The 8,207-nt window shown below is 37.6% G+C and overlaps 1 non-coding gene across 1 annotated transcript; it reads left to right on the top strand.

Annotated features, from left to right (window-relative positions):
• The first annotated feature begins 4,492 nt into the window (after nucleotides 1–4,492).
• On the top strand, nucleotides 4,493–4,599 carry LOC126083464 (U6 spliceosomal RNA). Its single transcript, XR_007518810.1, has one exon. It is a non-coding gene; the product is annotated as a U6 spliceosomal RNA (small nuclear RNA).
• The last annotated feature ends 3,608 nt before the right edge of the window (nucleotides 4,600–8,207 follow it).

The raw sequence follows: 8,207 nt of genomic DNA, 5'->3' as shown, positions 1-8,207 counted from the left end.
TAATTTTTGAATGAGGAATGAATTTGTGCTATAAAATTTCACCTAAAATACAATAAAATTAGAAAAAAAAAAAAAGAAATGTGCTTATTGAACATTATATCTAACCTGGAAATCCATTTGCAGGTGGCCTTGCGAATGGAGAAATTTGTAGAAAATTTAGAGAAAGCTGAAAACATTGACTAGAATGGTTCACATCCATTAGGAATATTTGCTCAGTTTGTACCTTAGCAGAATTTAAGTAAAGCTTAACTAAATGAACCAGGTCTCCTTGATTCCAGGATCATTTAAATCTAGTCCTCAAGGGTGCCAAATGTCCCATAAGTAGCTTTGAATGCGGTATTGCCCAACACAACTTTCTGTTATAATGGAAATGTCCTCACTGTCCATTATAATCACTACTGGCCACATGCCTCTATTGAGCACTTGAAATGTGGCTAGTATGACTGAAGAAATGAATTTAAATTTTATTTCATTTTAAATAATTTATATTGTTATGTTTGACTAGTGACTTCTGTATCGGATAGTGAAGTTGACTGTCTCATTTACTGTTATCACAGAAGCTTCTTACAAAATGTGCTGACAGATCAATTGATTTTGAGAGGTTGTGTATGCGTGTGTGTCTGTCTGTCTTTGGTCAGGGTCAGCAGCACCATTTACAAGTATGCAGACCTAATTATCTGAAAGAGGAATTCTAGGACTACTTTCAACCATCTTACCTTAGCTCATCTCTCATCTTACCACATTTTTAACTAGATTCCTTGAAAATCTATAGCCAAACCTCATCCACTTAAGTGAAAGGGGCAAGTAAAGCTTCTTGAAATTCCAACTTCTTTGGAATCTTACTGAATAAATAACTCCACCACCACTGCCTAAAAAAAAAAAAAAAGAACAGGAGGTGATTAGTATTGTCCAGCAGAATCTATGTGAATGAATTAGGGTCAAATTATAGTTTTACTTATTTAGATTTTGCTTTAACAAACAGGATGAACTATTTCCCACTTTTCTGTAAGGATTTAGATTATTTTGAAACTAAAAATTCATCGGTATACCATCTGAATTCTAAAAATAAGTGGAGTTGAAACATTAGGCTAGATTGCAGTGAGGAAGCTTCAGGGAGTGACACTCTTTTGTCCATTAACTTCGTAACAGCCACTGTAATGTCTGGTACACAAGGCACTCAGCTAAGTACAATAAAGATAAGTCCCTGACCTCAAATAATTCTCATCAAGCCCTGGAACTTGGAGTCAATAAATCTTTTAAAGAAAGGTGTCAACACAGTATATTCCTAACTTTATTGGCCAATTAGTTCACTTTTACATACAATTTTGCTTATGAGTATATCCAGAATGGCTATGATCAGAAAATAGTCAGTGATGAAAAGCCAGGGTATTCACTCCTCCATCTTAAAAATAGATACAGACCAAATGCAACATGATATCCTGAAGTGGATCCTGGAACAGATACAAGCCACTAGTAGAAAGCCAGTAAAATCTGACTAAAGTCAGAAGGTTAATAGTAATTAATTTCTTACTTCTGAAAAAGGTACCACAGCAATGCTAATGTCAGAGGACCCTGGGTGAAAACTGCACAAGGACCCTTTTGCTGTACTATCTTTGCAATTTTTCTGTAAACCTGAAATTTAAAGTTATTGAAAATGGGAAAGAAAGGACAAGTGGGATCGTCTAAAGCCTCTTAGAATTCTGAGTTCCCTGGCAATGAGCTATCCGGAACTGGGAGCTGAACTTCCCCTAGCAGGGTCACTTGCACATGACTTCAGTTTACCCCAAGGTCTCTGATAACTCCTATAAACAGATTATTTGGCAATTTGTCCCCAGTGACAAGGCCACTCTCATACTTGTTCCATAATAATATACAGCCAGAGGGACGGTGTCACCTTCCTGGATCCCATTCCCAGCGTATGTCCATCTGTGCCCATATGCACCATTAGGAGAGGACAGGAGACCCACGCATCTTGTGATCCTTCTTTCTATTAATTCCAGTATTTCCCATGTTGCACAAGCCCCTTTTGTGAATAATATTATGGAAATGCCATGTTACTTTGTTCTTTAATTTTACTTTTTGAACATCTCTGTGGTCTGTCTTTTTATGGGTATTTGTTGTTGTTGTTGTTGCTGTTGTATTGTTTTGTTTTTACTAAGAGAAAAAGAAAAGTTTGAATAGACAACCTTTTGAAAGCTGAGAACCAAAGAAGTAGGGAGATGAGGTGGTGAATTAAACATAGATGACAGAGCAAAATCCGAAAGGATAGAAGAGTAAGTGTTTCAACTCTTAACCAGTCTTTAAATTGTCATCCTCAACTTTGATGAATGCAGAATTTGTGCAAACCAGTGTTTTGAGTATAAATATTTAGATTTGCTTACTCAAAAAAGTATTAAAAAAAAAATAAATCAATAATTTCAACGACTTCTTCAGTTATTTTAAATACCTGGAGATATATATACATATAATTTTGTAAGCCAGAAGTATAAACATGGATAGAAAGATCTACTAAGTCATATGCATAAGCTTAGAGGTTAGGGTGAAGTCGCTTTAAATACAGAGAAGCTAAAATTTTGAAAAATGTCTGTAGGAAGCTTCAGTTTTCCTCAGGGAATTAGTCTGTACACTTAATGAGGAACATATCTTGTCTTCACAATTTCAAAAGCAGCTGGAGGTTTTTACACATTGGTATAGACAAGCCTATGCAAGACCTTCTCACATTGTGAACAAGTTTCTAAATAATGTGTGAAAACTCTGAGGTTGTAATATACTTAGTCCTCTCACATGACAAAATCAGAGAAGAAAAATCAATTCCCATTCTACAAATGAAAGAGTGGTCTTGCAGGAACCATATACCAATTGAAGGAAAAATTTCAAATTTGGGCCACAGACTTTTTGGAAGAACAGATTTATATCCTATGTGAAAATCGGAGGCTCAGAGTTTCTTCAAATACTTTCACAGGAAAAATCAGTAAATTTCTTTGGAAAAAAAGAGCTAAAGGCAAAGCACTATCTGAATCTCCTCTATCCCCGGTCCCTGAAACCTTCCACAGCCCCTTTGTGGCCATCATTTTTCTTTATTCTGGGAAAATCAAGAAGCCTTCTCCATTTTCCTGTTGATTCCATAAAAATAAAGTATGTTTAGCCTGTCTCAGATACTTTTCAAAAGGAAACAGGGCTTCCTCTTCTGGCACAGTAGGATAACCCCACTATAGGCTTCCTCTTCTGGCACAGTAGGATAACCCCACTACAGCCAAAACCAGTTGTCACTGAGTCAATTCTAATTCATGGTGGCTCCATGTGTGTCAGAATAGAACTGTGCTCCATAGAGTTTTCAATGGCTGATCTTTTTGGAAACAGATCACCAGGCACCAGCCTTTCAGTTAGCAGCCAAGTGCATTAACCATTTGTACCGTCTGGAAACTCCCCTTAAAAATACAGAAAGCAATTGCCTGAGAACTCGAAAAAGTTAGCAAAAGGAGGTAGATCGTGGAAGAAAGTAAAAACTTGGAGAAGTAAACCACATGGTGGGTGAGAAGCAATGCAAGTAGCTAAAATCTCAATAGAAACACCATATTTCTGGCTAGGGGAATGTAATCAAGAGGCCCTGGAAGGCTGGAGACTAGAAGGGGGGGGGGTGGATTCCAGAGAGCTGATGGCTAGAGTAAGGGATACTCTTATTCTGTACAAGGACCCACATATGTCTCATGCTCACTCTAAGCTTCCACTTGTAGGAGACACACAAAGCAGAAGAGCAAAGGCTTTAAGAACGGAGGTGAGATTTAAACCACAACTCAAACACAGAATAACACCTGAGAGGCACATACATAGGACAGACCCGAAACAGCAGAGGAAAGACTTTGAAAACTAAACTGAGATTGGGGTCCACAGGTGACAAGACAAAAAGTATGATTTGAAACAAAACAGTTTGATAGCCTGCTAAACAAACAGCAACAAGAATCAGTATCTTCTAGAACAAGGAACATGAACAGGAATATAAAAGTACATTACAGCTCCCCAGAACTTCTGATGGCACAGGACAGGAACCATCCCCGAAGACAACTCATCAGGCATGAAAAGGACTGGTCAGCGGGGGGGAGAGAGATGCTGATGAAGAGTGAGCCAATTAAATTAGGTGGACACTGGAGAGTGTGTTGGCAACTCTTGACTGGAGGGGGGATGGGAAGATAGAGAGAGAGGGAAGATGGCAAAATTGGCACGAAATGAGAGACTGAAAGGGCTGACTCAATAGGGGGAGAGCAAGTGGGAGAAGGGAGTATGATGTATGTAAACCTACATGTGACAGACTGATTGGAATGGTAAATGTTCACTTGAAGTTTAATAAAAATTAATTAAAAAAAAAAAGTACATTACAAATGATAAAGCGGTCAATTCTCCACAAAGCTATAAAAATCCTAAATATCTATGTGCCTATCAACAGAACCTCAAAATACATGAAGCAAAAACTGGCAGAACAGAAAAGAGAAACAGAGTGCTTGCTTTGGCAGCACATATACTAAAATTGGAATGACACAGAGAAGATTAGCATGGCCCCTGCACAAGAATGACAAGCACATTCATGAGGAATTCTGTATTTTTTCACTTAAAGCAAAATTAAAAAAAAAGAGAGAGAGAGGAACAGAAAGATCCACGATTCTGTTTGGAGACTTCAGCATGCCTTTCTCAACTACCAATAAAACAACTTGACAGAAAATTTCAGTGTTGTTGTTAGGTGCCGTCCAGTTGGTTCTGACTCATTGCAACCCTAAGTACAACAGACAAAAAAAAAAAAAAAAAACACTGCCCAGTCCTGCACCATTCCCACAATTGTTGTTATGCTTGAGCCCATTGTTGCAGCCACTGTGTCAATCCATCTCATTGAGGGTATTCCTCTTCCTCATTGACCCTGTACTTTACCAAGCATTATGTCCTTCTCCAGGAACTGATCTCTTCCTGACAACATGTCTGAAGTATGTAAGACACAGTCTCGCCATCCCTGTTTCTAAGGAGCATTCGGCTTGTACTTCTTCCAAGACAGATTTGTTCGTTCTTTTGGCAGTCCACGGTAGATTCAATATTCTTCGCCAACACCACAATTCAAAGGCATCAGTTCTTCTTAGGTCTTCCTTATTCATTGTCCAGCTTTCACATGCATATAATGTAACCGAAAATACCACGGCTTGGTCAGGTGCATCTTAGTCTTCAAGGTGATATCTTTGCTTTTCAACACTTTAAAGAGATCTTCTGCAGCAGATTTGCCCAATGCAATGCATCTTTTTATTTCTTGACTTCTGCTTCCATGGGTGTTGATTGTGGATCCAAGTAAAATGAAATTCTTGACAACTTTAATTTTTTCTCCATTTATCGTGATGTTGCTTATTGGTTCAGTTGTGAGAATTTTTGTTTTCTTTACGTTGAGGTGTAATCCATATTGAAGGCTGTGGTCTTTGACCTTCATGAGTAAGTGCTTCAAGTCCTCTTCACTTTCAGCAAGCAAGGTTGTGCCATCTGCATAATGCAGGCTGCTAATAAGTCTTCTACCAATCCTTAATGCCCTGTTCTTTTTCATATAGCCCAGCTTCTCAGATTATTTGCTAGGCATACAGATTGAATAGGTATGGTGAAAGGATACAACCATGACGTATAACTTCCCTGACTTAAAATCACGCAGTATCCCCTTGTTCCGTCCAAGCAACTGCCTCTTGGTCTATGTACAGGTTCCTCATAAGCACAATTAAGTGTTCTGGAATTTCCATTCTTCGTGGTTATGCACAGAAAATTAGTAAGGATATGTAAGACCTGAACAACATTGTCAACTAATTTGGTATAATTAACATTAATAGAACATTACACCCAACAACAGCACAATATACATTGTCTTTTCATTCCTTTACCAGCATGTTTTGCGGGGCAGAAGTTTTTTTTGTTTTGTTTTTCAGAAGTTTTCTGCTTAGCATCATGGCCTCCTGCCCCTTCTACAGAATTCTGCTAATATCTTGAAAAGCAAACCAGTCATATATCAGGCTCAGTTCTCCATGCTTCCCTTCTCACTGGGAACTTGGCACCCAAAGTCTCTAGTTGTGTTTCGTCAGCCCTCTAAAAGTTCCCAAATCTGTGTTGGTTTCTTTGTCCCACAATACAGCTCCTCTGCCTAGGACACCATGAATTCTCAGCTTCTTGCCCTATACTCACAGTCAGCAAATGTCCCGAGGAAAAAAGTGTGTCCGTAGTATGCCAGCTCAACTCTCTGCAGTCCTCCTTTCTCCACACTCTCGGCCCCTGTAGACCTGGCTGCTTCAACAGCTCTATAATGTCTTTAAATAATTTTTTTTTAATTCAGCTTTTCGTATTGTCCTCATTGATAGCAATGATCTTCAACAAGCTACTGCACTAAAACAATAAACAGAAATCACTGTGGATTTTTGCACTGTATCTTTAATTTGTTACAAAAGCAAAAACATATGGGTTTTTGAAAAAGATTAAAATGATTAATAAATGATGTATAATATAATGAAAGGAACCCTGGTGGCTTAGTGGTTAAGAGCTCAGCTGCTAACCAAAAGTTCAGCAGCTCAAATTCACGCGTCACTCCTTGGAAACCCTATGGGGCAGTTCTGCTGCGTGCTTTAGGGTTGCTACGAGTCGGAACCGACTCAACGGCACCCAACAACAGCAACAATATATGAAAGCTAAAATGTGAAAGAGATTTCCATCAATAAATTTCCTTTATTATTTGTATTTTTGATTACTAAATTTTTATTATGCGAGTTCATTATATTTGTTTAAACTATCTGCAATTATAATAGTTACTCAGAACCACAAAGCTTTATGTAGTTGTTTTTCCATCCTATTAGTTGGTCTTTTCTATTGAGAAGTCTGAATTTTCTTAATTTTCTACCTTTTGGAGTAATTCCAGGAGAGTCTTTTATATTTGCTTTCTCTTGGCTCCCTTAGCGCTCTCTAATTTTATGATACTTTATTCATTGATTTTCATTATATCAATAATTAGCATCTTAAATGGTCTCCACTGAAATTGCGTCAATGTCGTTTTTTCATTTTAAGACTAAAAGAATAATTGATTATTGAAGTGATAAAATAATGAAATACCACATGTACCACTATAAGTCCATAAAAAATAATGAGGTATTTGTTCAGGTACTTATTACGTTAGTAGGTACTTATTTTGAAGCACATGGTGTTATTCTATTTACAGGGTTTATGCAGCGCAATAAACGCAACTGCAGCCTAAATTCTTCTATGGCAATTTAATGTAGAATTGAGCTTGAATAGAACTTTATAAATAATAATGTTACTTTCTTTTCAGCCTTGCCTTTCAGAGAGAAAGCTTAACAATTTTTGCTTATAACTATGCGCAAACCAACAATAGTTTAAACGTCAAGAGTTGAAGTTATACTGCTGGTTAATAATTAACTCCAAATTCCTGCTAAATTCTTCAGAACATAATTAGATTGATACTCTTAAAAGGCTGTATCTCTCTGTTCATATAGAAGCTAATTATTTTTTCTTTATTGTCCACTTAATACACATGAACTTAAAAAGTTTATCAGAAAACTCTTTCATCAAGGATATAAAGCAACAACTCTTAGCCTCATGTTATTGCTCATTTATAGAATCAAAAATACAAACTGACTTTTTTCAATCCCCCTCCCCACACAAAGAACTTTCCAATCCCTAAGGCTATCCCTACTGCCATACACAAAAACATTTTTTGAGCAGTGCCAACTAAAAACTTATACAAAGCTGGCTAAAATCATGGCAAACTTAAAGTGTTTTTCTTCAACTATAATAAGAAATCAGGGAAAATTTAGTGGTTTTCCCTATTAATATTTCTCCCTGGTTTTGTGTTTTCCTGAATCTTTAGGAAGATGAACAGAAAATTCCGTCTGAAAGGCTGTGGGAAGACTTCTAAGTTTAAAAGTGCCTGGTGCTTATATTCAAGTGGAGTCCTGTTTGTGAAATAGCCTTGTTCTTCATTCAGCCAAAGAATTCTAGAATTACAAGAGTGTGGTGTGACTGATGACTTTTGTGTGACCTTTCTAGCTATGGTCTCGTAACCCAGGTGATTGGGCAGGACTGTGTGATAGGGTAATTGTGGCCTACCAAGGGGATTGGTCAGTTTTGCCTTAAAAAAGAGCCAATTCCAGAGCAGACAGGAGGATCCTACCACCACCACCAAAGAAGAACAG

This window comes from Elephas maximus, chromosome 9, assembly GCF_024166365.1.
Source record: "Elephas maximus indicus isolate mEleMax1 chromosome 9, mEleMax1 primary haplotype, whole genome shotgun sequence".
NCBI lineage: Eukaryota > Metazoa > Chordata > Mammalia > Proboscidea > Elephantidae > Elephas > Elephas maximus.
This window is presented reverse-complemented; position numbering and strand designations above follow the sequence as displayed.